This window comes from Heterocephalus glaber, unplaced genomic scaffold (assembly GCF_053883595.1).
Source record: "Heterocephalus glaber isolate CG9 unplaced genomic scaffold, H.glaber_assembly_v1.0 deba00001564, whole genome shotgun sequence".
Taxonomy (NCBI): domain Eukaryota; kingdom Metazoa; phylum Chordata; class Mammalia; order Rodentia; family Bathyergidae; genus Heterocephalus; species Heterocephalus glaber.
Genome location: NW_028258351.1, coordinates 10,353,584 through 10,373,689, shown reverse-complemented (window position 1 = coordinate 10,373,689; position 20,106 = coordinate 10,353,584). Strand labels below are relative to the sequence as shown.

The window sequence follows — 20,106 nt, the reverse complement described above, 5'->3', positions numbered from 1 at the left end:
TGGCTGGCTCCAGCCTGGAATTCTAGTAGGAGAACCCTGACCCCAGCACAGGGGAGTGATTATGAGGCCAGGCTCAGCTCTTCTTCCCTAGCTGAGTCGGCAAAACTCTCTGCACTTCAGCAGCAGCATCTGGAGCACAAGGTAAGTGATAGGAACTAGTTCATAGGGCTGTTGTGGGTATGAGATGAAATCACACGTAGGAAGTATGGGTTGAAGTACTGAGCACAGGGTAAGTGCTTGATATGTGCTGGTTTTCAGAATTAATACCATTATCAGGATAGTTCTTACTATCATCGTCTCCATTCTTTGCTTTCCCTCAGTGTCTGTTACAGGCAGGGCCTCTCGAATTCACTCTCCATTACCCCAGTGATCTCTGATTAAAAACTACAATTTGAGCTGGGTGCAGTGGTATATACCTTTAATCCTAGCATTCTGGGAAGCTGAGGCAGGAGGATTGCAAATTTGAGCCCAGCTCGGGCAACTTACTACCTTAGTGAGACCCTGTCTCAAAATAAAGTAATAAAAAAAGGCCTGGAATGTAACTCACTGCAAAGGCCCTGGGTTCAGTCTCTAGAACTGCAAAACAAAACAGAACAGAACAAAACCCCAACAACAAAAAACTTCAGTTTGCTGACAGTCTGCTCTGGGCTGTCTCCTGTGTGAATGCTTTGGACGATTTTCTCTTTGGTGTATCAGAACAAGCCTGTGAGAAAGGTATGTTATTCCTTTCAAAAGGGAAAACTGAGGCTAGCCCAAGTCACACAGCTAATCCCTGACAGTCAGAACTGGAACTGAGGCTTGGCTAATTCTGCAGTCTGTACTCCTCTTATGGTTTCTTTATTTGGCATGGGTCAGAATCTAGTGGAATACACTGGGGGCCCAGGCAGTGACAGAAATTCGAGGTTTACATTTGTCCTTTCTACCCACAACCCCCTCACCAGAGCAAGGTGGTCAGGGGTTGAGACATCTCTGCTGAATAAACCATCGCCTGTGTTTGACACAGAGACAAGGAGGAAAGGGAAGGCATTTGCCCAAGCTTCCACAGGGGATCAGCCCGGGACAGAGCTGATAGCTGGGGACAAGTGGGGGCCGGGTGGGAAGCTCTCCCGCCCCTTCAAGAGTCCCCACCGCCCCTTCTCTCCCCGTCTCGATGTCCCGGGTGCCTGCTCACTCGGCAATGCTAAATGTGGCGTGACGAGGAAGCGCCGAGCTGGCCGTAACTGGACACCTCCAGGGAGCAGGCAGGGGGCCTGAGGTATGAGGCAGCCCATCTTTGGCTCCGCATGACCGCTCCGGCCTGGCCCTTGCTCCCTCGACAGCTCCTCCTGGACAGCTCAGGCCTGCCTACCACTCCTCTCCCGGCCCAGAGCCGCCTTCCCGGGAGGTGGTGCTGCTTGGCGCTTTCCCAAGGCGTTCCTAGCCCCTTCAGAGGCAAGGCTGGGGCCCCCTCCCTCCAGATCTCCAGCTTTGTAACCTGGAGGGGACTCCCCTCTCTGGAGGTGAGTGGGATAGCATAGTGGTCAAGGGCAAATGTTTGGATTTGGGCTGACATGACTTTGAGTTTTAGTCTTGTCACTTTCTGGGTATGGGACTTCAATCATACCATATAACTCTCTGCATTTCCCTTTCTTCATCTGATAAAAGGGGCACACGGACCCACCTCATAGTCCTCATGAGGATTAAGTGAGACGTATAAGGTGCTGTAGAAAATGCTCAAGGACACAAGTTTTACATCTGGCCTCAGTTGGCCCAATGTGGCCTCTGGCCCCAGGCTCTACAGTTCTCTGATGGTCTTGCTGCTTCAGGCCCGGTAGTCCTGTGGAGACTGGCTAATGACCCACGCCCCATGATTGCTAGTCCTCCCTGCCTGCCTGGCTTCAGGAGGCTTGGACCCCAGCCCTGATCCTTTGCAAATGTGAACCAAGAGAGCCTCCCTGAGCTCCAGCTCTGGCCTGCTTGCCTCCAGAGGTCTGCCATTCCCAGAAGCAGCCCAACAGTGCCTACCTCACCTATGCTTGGCCCAGTCCCTGTTCACAGGGTCAGTTTTCTGTAAGCCCTGGCTGAGTTCCTCCACATCAGAGGGCTTCCACTCACAGCCATGACTTTCATACCCTGGCTTGGCCACCCCACCATCCCACCTCCTCCAAGCTCTTGGGGACAGGATAAGAACCTGGGAAGTTTTACAGAGCTCAGAAACCTGACCCTTAATTTGCACTGAGGATCCAGAAATCCCTGAGTGGTGCTCAGTCCAGGATTTTCCCTGGGCAAACTCTGTGAATTATGATTCCTGGTCGAGGGACCATGGTACACCCTCCCGCTTGGTTCCCAAAGCTGAAGCTCTATTCATTTGACAAACAAGAGAAGAACTAATTTGCCTAAGGCCACATTGCCCAGGAAAGAGGAGATCCTCCACAAACTGCATTCAAAAGGGTCCTCCAACTAGACATTGTAGCACATGCCTGTAAACCCAGCACTTGGGAGGCTGAGGCAGGAGGATTGTCATGAGTTCGAGGCCAGCCTGGGCTACATAGTGAATTCAAGGCAAGCCTGGAATACATAGTGAGACCCTGTCTCCAAAAACACACGAAACCAAACCAAACCAAACCAAAATGAAAAGTCCTCCTGCCTCAGGGACAGGGCAAAGAGCTGCTGATGGGCATATATGGGGTGTAGGGAGGTGTTTGAGCACAAAGAAAGGATCACTGTGTGGAAAGGGAGAGCCTGCCTGGCCCCAATCCCTCACTGGAGCAGCCAGCAGAAAGCTCTTGAAGCTGGATGAACTGGAGTTAGCACTGCATCTGAATCCTAATTGTTGTGAGAATTTGGTTGGACAAGTTGTTTAACTTCCTTCCCTGGGCCTCAGTTTCCTAATCTGTAAAATAGGGCTAATAATACATACCTCTCTGGAGGATTAGATGAAATATTGCTTGTAAATAGCTTAACACACAGTATGTGCTCAATAAATGATAGCTATTACTAATAATTAGCAGTGGGACAGAGTTAATTTAAGGCATGAGCTCTGGGGGTGGGGAAGGGAGTGCAGAGAGAACTCCCCTTTCCTGTCCTCTCCTGTCTCCCATTACTGTCTCTGTTATATCCCCGCCACCCTACGCAAGGAGTCAAGAACTCTCTTCTTGACTTGGTCTCAGATGTCATTTCAGTTGTTTCCCTGCAGTACAGACAGTGCCTATGGAAACTCCCAGGAAATGGAGCAGGAAAGAGGGGTGACCCTGTTGCTTTGGGTCCCTCAGGAAGCCTCCATGATGTCCCCAGTGGCATCTGCATTCAGAAGGAGTCTTTCATTGCCATCTAACCTTGAGCCTGCCTGTTCTGGTCTCAGGGAACACAAAGTGATCTGTGAACAAATATGAGTGAAACAAAGTTCTCCTCTCTTTCCAGATCCCAGAACCAGCCCAGAGAACTCCATGGCCCACAGCCTGCCCCCTGCCTGGGCTGGAAGCCAGGGCTCTCAGGGTGGACAGTGTCCTCAAGTCCCTTGGACTATAGGAACTGTGATCATCACAGCTCCACATCTTTAAGGGCACTCTGCAGTTCACTTTGCACTTTGGTATCATCACTTGTTACTGCTTACCCCTCCCCACATGCAGTTGGTGGACAGTTGTGCCCACCTCTTCCTAATTCCATGTCCAGTAAAATTGGGCCAAAAATTTTTAAAGAGTTGATTGATGAACCTTTACCAGCACATCACAGGTAGGGAGGCAAAGGCAGTACCTTCATTTTTCAGGGGAAATAATTGAGGCCCGTGAGAGGAAATGACATGCATAGGTCCACACAGCTAAAAGGGAAAACCACATCTCCTGTCTCTGTGCCCCAAGAACCCCAGACGCACACCCTCCAGGGATGCAGCCTTGGTAAAACACTGGCCGAAGACCCTCTTCCAGGCATCCTGTCCACCTCTGTCCTCTGAGTTTCTCCTCCTTCCGTGGTCCTCAGGGAGGGGGCAGATAGAGTTGGGGCTGGAAATAGACTCAGTCTGCCCTGGAGCCAAGAGAAGAGAGGAATGGCCTCTGACCTGAGTGGGGCAGGAGGAGAGGAAGACGTTCCCCCAGAAACCTGACAGCCAGATAGACAATCATCCTGCACCCCTGCTCTATGCTCTTTCTTTTCTTTTTTTTCTTTTTTTTTGTACCGGGGATTGAATTTAAGACCTTGCATGTGCAAGGCAGGCAGCTGAAGCACTGAGCTATATCCTTGGCCCCTACTCTGTGGTCTTGTCACAGCCAGGCTGGCACTGCCTCTCGACATCTGCATCGATACCTCCATCTTTCCCCTCTCCCTTTCCCTTACTCCTCAAGGCTCAGGCAGAGCTGAGCATGGTGGTGTAAACCTGTAATCCCAGCACCGTGGAAGTTGAGGCAGGAGGATTGAAAGTTTGAGTTAGTGTGGGCAATTTAGTGAGATTTTGTCTCAAAATAAAAAAAATAACAAAGGGGCTGGAGATACAGCTCAGTGTGAAGACCTTAGGTTTGATCCCCAGAAAAAGAAAAGATTCAGGAAGAAGGAACCATTTGGGAGTCATCCCAGTGGAGAACAGTGACTTTTAACAAGTCATTTCTTGGATAAGTCACTTCTCCTTTCTGTACTTCAATTCCCTTATAAGCAAAATAGGATGCAGGGACCAATGTATCTGAAGATGCTGAGGCTGCTCCTGGGGGGCTCTTCTGCCTTTGGGGAGCCTCTCTGAGGAGGCCCTCAAGGGGAACAGGCAGAGCTGAGTGAATTACGACACCCCAAGAAGGTACCACATTGTCATCCCCTTTCATAGATTAGGAAACTGAGGCTCAAAGAAGTTAATCTGACTTGTCCAAGCCACCCAGCTAGTAAATTTTGTTCCTAGGATTTAGACTTAGGCTTCAAAGCCAGTATCCTTAACCATTATACCACACAGCCCCACCTTGGGAACCCCTCAGCTTCTTGGGGGAAGGTGGAGATTTCCTTGGGAGGGTCTGTCCCTGTATCCCCTGTTGGCAGCTAACTGAGTCACAGAGGCCAGGCAGGCACGGGGTGCCAAGGGCCCTCGTGGAGCTCTCCATACTCAGTGCCCCCTCCTACCTGGCAGCCTCCTACCCGCCCTTTATGAGCGAGGTGGAGCTGGCTTGGTTCTGCCTTAATGGTTTCTGTTGCTGGCTGCGGCAGCATGTTTTATGAGGGGTGGGGCCCTGCCCAGTGCTCTCCTGCAGCCCCACCTGGGGCTCCACCCGCAAGGCTGCTGGGAGGGGTCCCTGGAGCAATTTGGTAGTTACCTCTTGGGGGGTGCCAGGGAAGGGCCTGGGGGTTGTGCCTGAGGCTTGGGCTCCTGCATACTCAGGGTCTTGAGGTGCCAAGAAGGAGGGGTTTGTAGCTCCTTTCCTCCCATCAAGGTTTGGGATTCTGAGGGCAACATTCTGGCCCTTCTGGGTCTGGATCCTGCCTGCATTCCAGGAACTGGGTCAACTGCCCTGGCCTGGAGGTCTGTCTGAAGGGGTCTGAGGAGCACGTAGGGGCAGAGCGGCAGAGTTGGCAAGAAGAGCAAGGGATGCAAAGCATCCATGTCCCCCATGCAATGCTTTCCTCCAGTGTGAGCCACTGACACCTGCAGCTGAGTCATTCCCATCCCTGAGCCACCTCAAGTCTCTGAAAGCCACCTCAGTCCTCCCCTTCTCTGCAAGTAGGCTGATTGCAAAGCATCCCCCAATGTGCCCAACCTGAAAAAGCACTTGAGCCACCTTCTCTGCCCTGTACTGTCCAGGAAGTTCTTCCTAATAGTTAACCTGAATTCTTAAAATGTCAGTCCATTTGCCCTGTCCTTCCTTACTTATGGAGGGACCCTCCAAAGGCTGTTTAAGGACAACAGACTCATCCCTCCTAAGAGATGATCCCAGCTTTGCTGAGAATGCCTGACTGCAAGCTTCCCACTTTCCCACTCTTCTCTGCTCAGGATACTTCTCTTTCTACCATCTTGGCCACCTCTGGGCAGCTTCCCAGCTCTCCACCCTTCTCCAGCTCCTGCCACCCAGCCCTGGCCCCAAAGAAGCCAAATCCAACCACTCACAGTAGGCTCCTGGCCATGGTCGCCATCCCGGCTTTGGGGAGTCATTCTGCCTGTAGCTCCCCAGGAGCCTCCATGGAGATATAAATACTCTCACATGCCTGGACCAGCCCCTGTCCCTGGGTTGGGGCGGGGCTGTCTCCCCAGGCTACACAGGCAGGTCACATGTCCCATAAATGCCACAGGACCACGGTCCCTTCTAAGCAGCCCTGAGCTTTTGGGATGGATGGATGGATGGATGGATGGATATATAGATGAATGGTTGGATGGACATGGATAGATGGAAAGCTGGATGATGGATAGATGGGCAGATGGACAGATGGGAAGAATGAATGTTCAGTGGAACAGACAGATGGACGTCTTTGACCTACTTGTGGTTGCTTATCTTGTCAATGGTAAAGAAGGGATTTCAAGAAAACAAGAAATGCTCTCCTTTGAAGCCATCCATCCTTTTCTGAGACAAACCTGGGTCATCTTTTCCCCTTGCTATGGCCAGCTAGTCTGGAAGATCGACTCCGTTGGCCTCTCCCTACTCTTTAGGTGCCCTTTCCCAGAGACTGCCCACCTGACCATCCCCAGCTCCCTCCCATCTTTACTCTTCCTCTTGGATGTCATGAATGGCCTGCCTTTTCCTCCCTCCTGCCTACCTGCCTCCTCTAGAGTTCACACTCTGAGGCTATGAGCCCACTACCAGATACTTGCTCCTAGATGCAAGGTCAGCTTGCCTTCTAAGATTAACAGGGGTAGGGGCATTCTTAATTTCAAGAACAGGAAACCTTTGGATGGACAGCTTGGGGAGAACCCCTAATCCCACCCCACCTACGTCATTGTCAGGGATTTGTTTTTTGGCCAGGGATTTTGACATCATGACTAGTCTGATGGTGAGGACAGTCCTGGCAAAAGACTTGAAGACAGAACTACCTAGGCTTGACTGGGAGCTGGGAGGTGGAGACTTCTTTATTGGCTGCTTAATCCTCCCAGGAACACTGTGGAGAAAGCAATGATCTGAGGCTTTAGACACTGATTCCCAGAGAAGAAATTTCCCTTACATCTTTAGGCTGCTGAGCTGTGAAAGGGGCCAAAGACTGGAAAATGAAGTAGGAATGACTGAAGGACCAGGAGGCTTTTTCACAGAATATGAAAGAGTATCTTCATCCTTCCTACAAGTTTCCTCCAGCCACGATGGCTGGAAAGGATGGAGGAGTGGGCTGACAGATTGGACAGAGTGGATGGCCTCTCAGCACCCATGAGCTCTGGTCCCTGAGGCCCAGAAGCTCCACCTCCATAAGGAAATCAGAGCTCAGTCTAGGGCCCACCCCCTGCCATGGGTGCAGAGTTTATTGGCTATGGCAGTGATTGGCAGCTATGGATTTGATCAAGAAGACCGACAGAGATGATGGAGCCTTGTCTCACCTCCCCAGCCTAGTATTATCTCTGGGAGCACTCACCAAGCTGGGAACCCACCCCTATACTCCACTCAAAAGCCCCCCTTTCCCTCATGGAAGTCCTGCTGACCAAGGACCCCAGAGCCCTCTCCTAGATCTGCCATAAGTATGGGCTAGTTACAGCAATAAACCTCATTTCCTCCTTATAAAATGGGATCCTCATCCTTGCCCTACATACCTCACCTGGCTGTCAGGGAGCCCAGTGAGAACCAAAAAGTCAGTTAAAGTGCTCAGAGAAAGGTAAGCCACAACATCTTGTTTGATGGTCCTGCCTCCTCCTCTGGCGTCCCGGGCCTGTGGGATTTCAGGAGAGGGATGATATTGGGTGACTGCTTTTCACCTTTAATCATGTGCCATTCCCAAGGTTGTGGCCTATGGAGGTGGTCAAGAAGGCTCACTTCCGGTTGGTGGGCCCCTTGCCTGCCCACCTTAGTAGGGGCAAGAGATAGCCCAGGATCCCATCATCGCCAGAGCCAGGGGCCAACTCTCATGCTCTGTACATATCATTATCAGGACAGCTCATAATCATCAATCTATTATTAGGGATATTAATTCTGCCACCACTACTAATAACAAAGATTTAGCACGAGACAAATATGTACTGATGAGCTTCCTCCCCTGATGCTGTCCAATACAGGGGGGGAGGGAAGTGGTTATCTGATTGGACTTATCAAACCTTACAGGGAGAAGCACACTGGAGGCCCTCTCAACAAAGCCCCTCCCTATTTGACAGACAGGGAAACTGAGACCCCACCAGGGGAAGGGATTGCCCCTTGCTATCAAGTCCCTTCTTCCAGGCAGTCATGACTTTGAGAAGTCGCAGGCTCTGAGGGTGTCTTTCTCAGCCCTTCCAGGTCCTTAGGTCCAGCCCCTGTCTTTCTCCCTTGACATCCCCGGAACCTCCTGACTTGGCATTGCCATCTCAAAGAATTTCTTCTCCCAAACCTCTCCCACCTTGGGCACATTTTGAAAGTCCATGGGAAGGTCCAGTGAAGCAGGGCCACATCTCTGAGGCCACACTCTGTGGGGCCCATCATGGATTCCAGGAACTCCATCCAGAGAGGGAGAGGGACACCAGCCACCACTCATTGTGGATGCTGATGTGGTCACTTGGGCTCTGTGTGAGGAAGGGACTACAGAGTCTTCTAATTAGGTTTTCTGATCACAATGATGTGTGTGTGTGTGTGTGTGTGTGTGTGTGTGTGTATCTTTGTATTTATATCCTTTGCCTTCTGAGGCTAATGGGGTGCTGTAGTCTGGGACATGGCTGTGGAATTTACGAGTGTAGGTGGACCTCCAACTGTCTCTAGGCAATCAGGTTCCAGGGAAACACCCTGTTCTGGGGTGTTTGTGTGTGCATGTGCATGCACATATGTGTGTTGGTGCCCAGGCTGACTAGTTTGTCAGAAACAGTGGTTTCAGGCTAGGGTTCCCTGAAGGCCCTGGAAGGTGTATGAGGGCAGGGCTTGAAGCCCACTGACCACAAATCCTCCCATGACAGTAGGGTGGATGTTGGAAGCCAGCCTCCTAGTGGGCTCTCTACTGCATCGGAGGAGAGTCTTGAAGGGTGCCCACCTCCTAGAGCTTCCAGAGTCACTGTGAGAACACAAGCGCCCGGCCGGGGGCTTAGCTCAGTGGTTCCACCACCTGCCTCGAAAGCCCAAGGACCCAGTTTCCATCCCTGGTACCATAAAAAAAAAAAAGAGAGAGAGAGAGAGAGAACACAAGTGCCCTTTTCTCTGTGACTCACAGTAGGCTTTTGGTCTAGTTCTCTGAAAGCTCACGATTCAGCTAATTCTCTCTCAGGCCCCATTAATCTGAGCTGACTAAGCAAGAGCCACAGGTGGAGTAGAGACTGGGGGATGTTCATGACAGTGGCAGTCATTCCTAAACCACCTAGCAGGCCTTGCTTCCGCTTCTGTCCATCTCCATGCCTTGGCTTGGCCATGCCTGGCCAGATCAGTCATGATTCCAGCCCTCTAAGAAGGCGTGCCACCATCTCTTTGAGGGGCCCTCTGAACATGTTTCCCCATTCCTTGTCACACATCTGAAGTAGAAGTCTATCTGGACAGCAAATGTCACCTTGTCTTGTTGCATCTGAACTCTTTTGGGGGAAGTATTGGGATTAAACCCAGGTCCTCATGCACGCTGAGCATGTGTTCCATCACTGAACTACATCCCCAGCGGAAGTCATTTTTACTGTTTGGCCAGCAGCCAGCCTTTAAGGCCCAGATAGGATCAGGAAGCCAAAGGCTTCTCGAGAGATGATCCCATACAATCTGTTTGTTCCAGGAGCTTGGTCCTGTACTTTGCCTCAATACTCAAGAGAAGTTGGAGGATGTATTCATGTTCCTGGCAGAGGTGCTGATGAAGGATGCTGGATACTAAGGGCCTCTGTGGCATAAAAGGAGACCTTCTGGGGAGGTGGGGATGCTGTGGCTGAGAAGCTGCAGCTAAGAAGAATGGAGATGGGTGAGGTGAGGAGGAAGAAGAGGCCGGGGTTGTGGAGACGGAGGTAAAGTTGGGGATGGGGATGAGGCAGTGGAAAGGAAGGGGGCTGAGCTGGGGTGGAAAACTGGATGAATGCAGTGCTTTTGTAACCCCAGGGAGCTGGGACAAGAGGAGTTTGAGGCCAGCCTGAGCTACATAGTGAGACCTTGGCTTTAAAAGAAACAAACAAACAAAAAATAAGGAAATGGAATTGACAGAGAAGTAGATCTGTGGCAGAGCACTTGCCTATAAATAAGGCCCTTAATTTGATCCCCAACACCACACACACACACACACACACACAATGGGCATGGGACTAAGGTTGGGAAGGTAAAGATGACGAGTGGGGTGGACAGCTCAGGAAGGAGGTTGGTAAGAGGTAGGCACAGAGATGGCAGAAGGGGCAGGGGACGGTGATGCGTGGATTGGAAAGACCCAACTTATTCAGGCACCATTTGGTTAGTGCTTCTGGGATGCACCTTCCCACAGGCCATCCTGCCCTTCCCCTGCTCCCGGGCACACTGCCAGCCCAACCCCATGCATCCCAAATCAATGGCTGGTTCTCCACTCTGGAAACCACCTCCACAAAGGCCCTGAAAACTCAATTGAAAATGCTGAAGAGTCTCCCTGAAGTTTCAGTCTCTCTTGCCTGGGAAACCAGTCAGGCCATAGCAAGGATGGTGCTAGACTTCTGTCCCCTCCATCCCTCTGTTATGGGGGGATGGGTGGTGAGTAGAGGTGGTCCCCAGTCTCATTACAATAGCGTGCTGGACAGAAAATGACGAGGGCAGCAGGTTCAGAGGCTTTCTACTCTTCCTGTCCACAAGCTCTGAAGACATTTCAACATGACTTAAGAACACTTTCTGGCTAGATTCATGGACCCAGTGCAGGCAGTGGGGGTTCTGCTGGTCTGTAAAGACCAGGCTCAACTCAAGCCAGAAGGAGGAGGGGTTAGATATCAGGAAGAACTTCCTGGCTGTGAAGGATGGAGAGTTCAAGGGCAATGGTGTTAGAGGGCAGATGGGGCTTTCCACGGGGGCTAAGGAAGGCTTTCCCAGAGGTAAAGGATGGCACAGGACCAGAGCCATATGCTAACAATGGGCCTTTCCCCTTGTCTTTAAGTATCCCAAGCCTCTTTGTACTTGTTTTTGGTACCAGGGATCGAACTTGGGACCTTGCACTTTTGAGGCAGGCAGCAGCAGAACTACTGAGCTAAATCACCAGATCTCCCAAGCCTCTTTTTCTCATGATGAATGATGAAAGCTTGGTTGGAGAAAATGTAGGGTTGTGCATGGATGAGACAAAGATGTCACGAAGGAAGGAGGTCCCAAGCCCCCTAATCTCTCTCTCTTGCTTTCCCAGGACCCACTGATCCAGAGCATTCTGGGGCTCCCTGAGCCCCTGGGAATTACAGTCCTCTGAGAACTCCCCGGCATTCCTGGGAGAACAGGTTCTTGGCTCTGGAGGTGAGTGAGGTGCCCGGCCTGGGGGTGCAGCGTGCCTCGGCAGGCCCTGGAGCCCGGAGCTGAGCTCTGAGCTCTGCAGAGGCTGCAAGGGCGGGGCCGGGCGGGGATCTGGAAGGACCTGTGCCTCTCCTGGTGGCACCTTTGCCCCTCAGGATCCCAACCTGGGGCAGGACCCTGCCCAGAACCCAGCCCAGCTCTGTCCCTCTCTGGCCCACCCTAGGGCACACACAGAGGCATAGGACAAAGGGGCTGGGCAGGAGGTGCTGCCCACCCTCCATCATTCCGGGATGCCCCTCCACAGCTTTCATCCTGTCCTGTTCTCCTGGTCTGGGAAAGACCAAGATGTAGAAGGGTCTGAGCAAAGCCCAGTGGGGACAGGACCGGTATGCAATGCCATCCTCCCCATCCAAAAGGAACTGGGGTTCATCAGTGAGGAAAAGCAAAGGATGGGGGCCAAGTAGAGCTGGACCCTGAAGCACTAGAGACTTCAGAGAGACTCCAGAAGAGACTTCATGATCATGAGGGTGCTGACCAAACTTCCTTCTGCAGGGATTAGGAAGACTAGGAGGAACGGCCCTGCCTGGTGTGGGAAATGACTGGCCCAGGGACAGGGGGCTGGTTGGAGTGAGTTCTCAAGAGGGGGATCCTTCTCGTCCAGGTCCTTTCCCACTGACCAGCTGTGCTTTGCCACTACATACATCCAAATATGTCCCCCCACACCTGTAGGTGCAGAGACAGGAGGCAAACACGCCCATTTATTAGAATCTATTCTTAATCTAGCCTGCTTCTTTGGACATTTAGGGAGGGCCTGGGGGGACTCCGAGGGGAATGCCAGAGCCTCACCTGGTCAGAAGGGGGCAGGGAGGACTTCAGGAGCTGGAGGGGGCTTCCTGGTGCTCAAGCCATTTCCCTTAGAGGTTTTACTCCCCAAACCCCGCAGTTCTAGGCTTCAGAGGTCTAAGAGCTCACTGATAATCTCAGGTCTACTGCTTGCCAGACCTCTTTGGCTCAGGGGTCTTGAGGATAAGAAATATCCCCAGACCTTGGGGGCACTCTGCCTCAAGCTCAGCATCAGCTCCTGGCCACAGCACCTGTTGGCCACCTAGCTGCCTCTGCACCAGGTGCACCATTTCCTTTCTGCAACCCAGGCTCCCCCAAGGGCCCCAGGTACCTAGACCCCAGCCCAGGCTGCCCAGAGAGGTTGAGTGATTCCTTGATCCGTGCATGCTGGGCTCTCCCCTTTCCACTGTTTCTGGAATAGCCACTCGGCTGGGAATCTGCTTGCTCGTCTTTCAGCTCTAGTTTTCCAGTTCCGGCACTTTAAGTTGTCATGCTATCTCAGCACAAGGTGGGCAAGCACACCTACTACAACACATGGAGACAACACAAGCCAACAACCCAGTCCAGAACAAAGATTCATGCTGCTGCACGCAGGCTTGGGGTTGGACAACCTGGACAGCAATGAGAGGAGAGGCAAGGAGGAGGGGTCCCCCTTGGCCTCCAGGCACTCACCCTGGTCCTGAGTCTCCCTTGAGCTGCAGCAAGAAGCTGCAGAGCACCCAGATGCTCCTGTCCCACCTGAGGCCCATTAAAAAGGCAAGCCCCCTCCCTATGCCCTGGCCCATCCCTGCTGGCCTCCACGGCTGACTTGGGCCGGGTCTCCTCTTACCTGCTCAATGAAGCAGGTCGGCGTGGGGGCCCAGGTCTAGGGGGCCAGGAGCTCGGTCCGTCTGTCAGTCCGTCAGCTGGGCCTTCCTGGGTCTGTGCTGACATCAGGTGAGGGGAGGCAGCTGCTGGGTGAGCCAATAATTATGATATCAGCTTCCCCTTGCCCTGAGGGGCCGCTGCCAAAACAGGGAGAAGAGAAAGGTGACTAAGAAGCTAGTTTGCTCCTTGGCTCTTGTTTGACAGGTACTGGCTCTTGTGCCCGCCCCAGCCGCGCCCCGGGCCCCCCCAACCCCTCCCTCCTCCCGAGCTAGTCCAGGCCCCCTCTTCCTGCCAGCGGGCACAGCCTGTGGCTTATGGAGAAAGGGGTTGTCCCTTGGTCCCTACCTGCACCCAAAACGGGGGATGTCAGCCCCCCATGGGTGGGGCACAGGCCTGTTGGGGCATGCACAAGTGTGTCAGGAGAGCCTGGCTGCCACATATGTGCTCATGGAGCTGGCGAGGGGTTCTGGGGAGCAGCATGTGGTAGTGGCCCATGGTTCTGAGGCAAGATGTGGATGGCAGTGCTGTGACTCCTCAAGGGCCAAGCACCATACAGAGTTCCTGGGAGCTGCCTGCAGGGTCTAGCCTTCTGTCCGCCTATCCATGGTCTCTCTGACACCTTATGTGGGGATGTATGCACCCACACCTATCTATGTGATGCCCTCTGTATGTCTGTGGGTACGTGAATCTCCATGTGGCTCTCCCAGGGACTGTCCCTTTGCCTCTGGGTTGGTGTGTATCTGAATCTATGTCTTCTCTAGTGTTTGTGGGTCTGGGTCCCTGGACACAGGCCCGTGTCTGTGTCTCTTCTATGTCACCTGCCTGTTTATAGCCATGTATCTGTGCACACATCTTGGCTCTGGGTCAGCAGTCCTGTCATGACTCCACAGCCAGCCCTCATGGTCTGCAGGATGGAAACAGAAATCCGAGTGGCTCTGGCCCTGGCCCTGGCCCCTTGGCTGTGAGTTCTAGGATTTGGCCACCACTTGCCCCACTTGGATTAGGCCTGGGGCCTGTCCCTGCTCCCTGGCCATCATCCCCACCTTCTTCTCCCTGCTTACTTTTGCATCTCCTTGCCCCACCTCTGCCTCCTGTTCCCAATCACCCTTCCTCCCCTTAGCCTGGACTCTAAGCCCACTTGTAGCTGAAGGCTCTGGGACCTAGTGGTAAAACTGCCACCCAGCGAGGCCTGCGAGTGTGGGCAGGTCAGCTCCTCCCTACTTAACTCTCTCATTCCAAGGGCAGAGGTAATGTCAACCCGGGCTGGGTGGGGTTGGTGGTCATCTGGCACAAGGGTGGAGTGGACTAAAAAGTTTGGCAACTTATTAGTCTAGGTAGAGAATGTTCAGTGGTCAGTGGAAAGAGGGTCCTGAGGCAGATAATGATAATATACCCATTTGTAAGAGATAATTAGCTGGGCCGGGGATTTAGCTCAGTGGTTCTGCCGCCTGCCTCCAAAGCGCAAGGTCCAGAGTTTTATACCCGGTACCAAAAAAAAAAAAAAAAGGAGATAATTAGCTGTGTGATCTTCCATACTTCTCACTCTGAGCCTCAGTTTCCTCATCTGTTAACAATGGAATATTATCCATTGGGTTATTGCAAAGATGAAATAAATTTATATATTTAAAATTTCTAGCACTTGTATGTAGTATATGCTCATTAAATGTGTACCCCCTTTCCTTTTACCAAGCCCTATGGTGCTGTGGGAAATGAGAATATGGTAACATGTTCACTTGGGTGTAAGAATTTTTTTTCTAGCCAGGTGTGGTGGTGCACATATGTCATCCCAGCACACTGGAGGCAGAGGCGGCAGGGTCACCACAAATTCAAGGCTAGCCTGGGCTACATAGTAAATTCAAGCCCAACCTGAATTACAGAGCGAGACCTTGTCTCAAAAAAAATTTTTTTTTTCCTGAGGTTAGATCACAGGACCTGATACAATACACCTTTCTCTGGGACTCACAGTAGTTATCAAAACCCTGCTCCCTTAAGCCTAATAATCAATGGTGCTCCACAGCGAAAGGGCAGGTGTGATCTGTGTTCAGTAGTATTTGCTAATTACTCCTATCTGATCTATTCAAGGCTGATTGTTATTTCTAGACCCACAGGTATTTCTATATGGATGCTCTGGGCATAGAGAACCAGGGAAAGTATAACTTAAAATCCTCTATCATTGCTGTTAATCGATGTTATTCTGAAGGTCCTAATCAGGGCACTATGTCCACCAACAGATAAATGAATAAAGAAAATGTGGTATTTATACACAATGGAGCACTACTCTGCTGTAAAGAAAGATAAACTCAAATCATTTGCAGGGAAATGGATGCACCTTGAGACTATGTTAAGTGAAATAAATCAGACACACAAGCTTAAATAGTGCATGATTTCTCTTGTATAAGAAACCTAAATTTGCCAGGATTTGGCTCAGTGGTTCCGCCGTCTGCCTCAAAAGCACAAGGTACCAACTTTCAGTCTCCGGTACGAAAGAAAGAAAGAAAAAGAAACCCAAATTAGCCAGGTGTGGTGGTACATGCCTGTAATCCCAATACTCAAGAGGCTGAACCAGGAGAATCTAGAGCTCAAGGCAAGCCTGGGCTACATAGTGAGTTCAAGGCCAGCCTGAACTATATAGTGAGACCTTATCAGAGAAAGAGAGAGAGAGAGAGAGAGAGAGAGAGAGAGAGAGAGAGAGAGAGAACAAAATCTTCAAAGAATTACAAATGAAACTTGGTGTAGTGGTACACACCTGTTATCTCAGCACTCTAGGAGACTGAGGCAAGAGGATTGCAAGTTCCAGCCTAGCCTGGGCAATTGAACCATTTAGCCATACCCTGTCTCAAAATAAAAAATTAAAAAATGCTGGGGACGTAGCTCAGTGTGAAGGCCCTAGGTTCAATGCGCAAGACTGAAAAAAAATAAAAAAGAATTACAAATGATGTGATTACTTATTTAGGAAATCTAAGAGAATCAAATGAGGGACAATTTAGAATTAACAAGAAGCAGCAGAATAGAGCCAGGCATGGTGGTGCATGTCTGTAATCCCAGCACTCAGGAGGCAGAGGTAGGAGGACTGCTGAGGGTTCGAGGCCAGCCTGGGCCACATAGTGAGTTCATAGCCAGTTTAAACTACAAAGCAAGACCCTGTTTCAAAAAACAAAACAAAACAAAGAAGCAGCAGAATATATGTTAAGTGTGAAAAATTTGAAACCATTTCTTTTTCTTTCTTTCTTTTTTTTTTTTTTTGTACTAGGGATCAAACTTAGGACCTTGTGGTTTCAAAGCAGGCAGCGGCACCACTGAGCTAAATCCCTGGCCTCGAAACCATTTCTATACAACTAAAACAGCCAGTTAGAAAATAGAGATAACAGATCCAATTCACAGTAGCAACATTACAATATAACCAGGAATAGCTGAAAAGAAACACAAAATCACATTAAAAAAAATAGAAATTTACTGACACCCATAAAATAAGACTTGAATAAACATAAAATTGTATAATGTACCTAAAGTGTAAAGCTGAATATAATATGTAAAGACACCAATTCTCTTCAAAATAATCCATAAGCAGAATGTAATTCAAATACAACACCGAATGGTTTTTCTCCCCTCAGAACTGTACAAGTTGATTCTAAAGTTTGGGGGAATAGTAAATATATGTGTGTAGCTTATGACTTTTTGAAAAAGAAGATGAATAGGAGGAATTTGCTCTGCCAGTCTCCAAATGTCCAGCAAGGATTTCACAATTAAAACAGTATGATTTGAGTGTAAAAACAAAAAAATAAATTAATTGAAGATAATGGAGCACAGAATAAACAAGTATTTATGAGAACTGGGCATATGACAGTAAAGTTTTTGAAAGAAGCAAAGAAAAAGTGAAAAATTCAATAGATGGAGTTGTGAAAATTTATTGAATGGAATTCAAATGGACTTTCCATTTGAAAGAAATAAAAGAAATAAAGTTAAATCTTACTTCATGTTACACATAAAAAAAAAAAATCCTGGGGCCAGGGATTTAGCTCAGTGGTGCCACTGCCTGCTTTGAAAGTGGAAGGTCCTGAGTTTGATCCCTAGTATCAAAAAAAAAAAAATTCATACTATATAAAGAACTCTTGAAACAAATGAAAAGATGACTTCATAGAAAAAGGGGCAAAGGATATACATAAGCAATTCACAGGCAAACTAAAATTGGCCAAAAATCAAATGCAAAGATCTTAAACTTCATTAAAAATCAGGAAAATACAAATTCAGGAGAACAGGGGCCTAGCAAGGCCGTGGTGGGATGCACAGAAAACCATGGTTGTTGTTTTTCCATAGTGAGGCTCTGCTTCCGATGAGAGAGATGAAATTCTTTCTCTTCTGAAACAGGCTCTACCTCTGCCCCAGGAATGGGTGTGGGCTCTGGCTCCCTCTTTCCTTTGGGAAGCACAACTTCCTCATTGCTGGCAGTCTGGGAGTTGAAGCCTGAGCCTTGGGAATTCCATAGAGTTTGAACTAAAAGAGGATTTGTGAGGTCTTTGTCCTCCTTCCGTGTCTCTGGATAGGACCATCCTCTCCTTCCCTTTCACATCAGTCCTTCAGAGTTCCCTCCTAGGCCCAGGAAAGTCTATTCTAGCATCTGGTCTCAATTCTAGGTTCTACAGTGTTGGCTCTGCTTCCTTTGGAAGGACTTCTATGTGCAGGTTTGTTCCCCCTTTTCAGGGCTGCAGGTGGAGCTGAACGGGCTGTAGCTGGGTATTTAATCAGACTGGGGCCAGGGGAGGAGCAAGACCCTGGGGATCCCAGAGAAGGAGCATGCTCCCACCCTCGGGAGCCCCAGTGAGATGCCGCAAGGGTGCCTTTCTATGCATCTCACCTCAGGATGGGCCACCTCTGTCCACCTGTGCTCATGAAAGCTGGACTTATCTTCTCAAAATGAGTTCCCAGGATTGAGCCTGCCTCTTCCTAGGTCCTCAAAATCTCACTCCATTGCCATGGGGGACACTTAAGAACATCTACAGAAGCCAGGTTTGGTGGTACACACAAGAAATCTCAGTACGCAGGACGATTGCAAGTTGAAGTCAGCTTGGGCTATGTAGCTAGTTCAAGTCCAGCCTAGAATATATAGTGAGACTCTGTTTCAAAATAAAAAATACCAAAACCCCTCAAAACATCTCCAGAGAGAGGCTAGGGGTAGAGCTCAGTGGCAAACCATGTGTTTAGCATGTTCCAGGTCTGGGTTCAATCCTCAGCAAAACCCCCCTTACCCCCCAAAAAAAGAACATCTCTAGAGGAATAAGACCCAAGTGTAGTTGGCACAAGGACCTCGCATCAAAGGAAGGTTGGAGGGATCTGGGGTCAATCAGGGTGGGCTTCCTGGGGTCAGCAGGCAGCTCCTTGGCTGTGGACGATGGAGAAGCTCCAGGTCAGAGGGTGTGTGGTGGGAGCTGAGACAGGAGGTCTGTGCCTGTTCTGGTTGAGTGACCCCCTGGGAAGTTCAGGGAGTTTCCAAGCTTGGTGGCGGGGAGGAACTCAGAGTCCTGCTGGGTGGGGAGGGCTTCTCTTCTCTGGTTTTAATCCCTCCTGCTGTAGGAGGCAGGTTGCAGGTTGTGGAGAAGCAATGCAGGGGTGTGTGTGTGTGTGTGTGTGTTTTCACTAAAGTCAATGTCTGTCAGTGTACCTCTGTGTGAGTGTATAGGTATTGACATTTGTGATCTCACGCTCACATGCCACCATGGTGTGCATTAAGCTGTGGAGTGATAATGTGCTGCTAGATGTGTCCATGCCAGAATTTGTGTAAGTGTGCATGAGCATCTGTGTACTTGTGAGAACACTCAGGTCTGGCTCTGTGTGCAGAAGTACCGGAGTGACTGCAGATGTACAAAAGTCTATGACTGTGTCTGTCTGTGTGGGTTTCTGTGAGTGACTCTGAGCGTCTGAAAGGCTGAAAGCCAGTAACTGGGTGCATAGGAGAATTATGTGTGTGACTGTGTGTGCACAGATGTGCGTGCCTGTACATGTGTTCTTTGTGTACCTAGGAATCCATGATTCTGTGTATACTTGTCTAGGGGTCTCCCAACCTTAATATCAACTCTCCTGTGTCCTTGTCATGATCTTTACAGTCAGCCTTCTCCATCTCTTTTCCCCCTTGACCTCTGCATCACAGACCTCCAGGCCCTGAGGTTGGGGGTTCACCCTTCTGAGGCCTTCAGCCTCCCTGCCCCTTGGTTCTACAGGTGTGGTGGCACACACCTGTAATCCTGACTACTCAGGACACTGAGGCAGAAGGATTGCAAGTTCAAAGCCAGCCTGGGCCACTCAGTGAGACACTAGCACAAAATAACAAAATGGGCTTGGGCTGTAGCTCAATGGTAGACCACTCTTGGGTTTGATCTCCAGAACCACCACCACCAAAAAAAAGAACAACTAAAAACCTTTATGGTTCTGATGACCATGACTAATGGGAGCCAGGCTATGGTGGAGGCCACAGAGGCACCTCCTCTAAGCTGGTACCTCACTAGAGCTCCACCTGTCCCAGCCCTACTCCACCCTATCCCTTGTGTCCCCTTTGGCTGTACTACCTTCCCTTCTTCAGGAAGCAGCCTCCCCTCTGAGATCTTTGGGAGACAGAACTTACGGTTCTGGACCCAAGGACCCTAACCCCTAGAGCTACCCTTTGACTGGGGGTACAGGTCAAGGTGAACCAGAGAGTGGGATGGATAGTCCTTCTCCCACCTCCCTAAAAGCTTTCTTCTTCCATTCTGCAGGTTTCTCCTACTAGGGCTTGATAGCTACTTCCTTGCACCCTCAGGTTGCCATAGCTGCTTCCTGGCCCAGCAGGAGGAGGTTGGAAACAGGGAAACCCCCAGGGCCATAGAGGACAGGGGCAGGGAAAAACAGTAAGAACTGACTCAGAAAACTGGACCTGCCTGCTGACCCCAAAGGGACCATGGCCCATAGAAGCCAAGGTGCT

At 50.3% G+C, this 20,106-nt stretch overlaps 1 protein-coding gene and 1 long non-coding RNA gene across 6 annotated transcripts in view; one reads left to right on the top strand and one right to left on the bottom strand.

Annotated features, from left to right (window-relative positions):
• The window catches only part of Foxn1 (forkhead box N1), a 33,964-nt gene extending 20,602 nt beyond the window's left edge, over positions 1-13,362 (bottom strand). For 4 of the 5 annotated variants that reach the window (XM_087191529.1, XM_087191528.1, XM_004856989.3 and 1 more), the window contains exon 1: positions 13,120-13,361. The gene's annotated coding sequence lies outside the window, so the exon portion shown is untranslated. Of the gene's footprint in view, positions 1-13,119 lie in introns of all 5 variants that reach the window. The other variant, XM_004856991.3, reaches the window with a different exon arrangement.
• LOC147823828 (uncharacterized) lies at positions 63-13,124 on the top strand. Its single transcript, XR_015443181.1, has 3 exons — positions 63-141; positions 9,787-9,971; positions 11,347-13,124. It is a non-coding gene; the product is annotated as an uncharacterized LOC147823828 (long non-coding RNA).
• Positions 13,363-20,106: the final 6,744 nt, after the last annotated feature.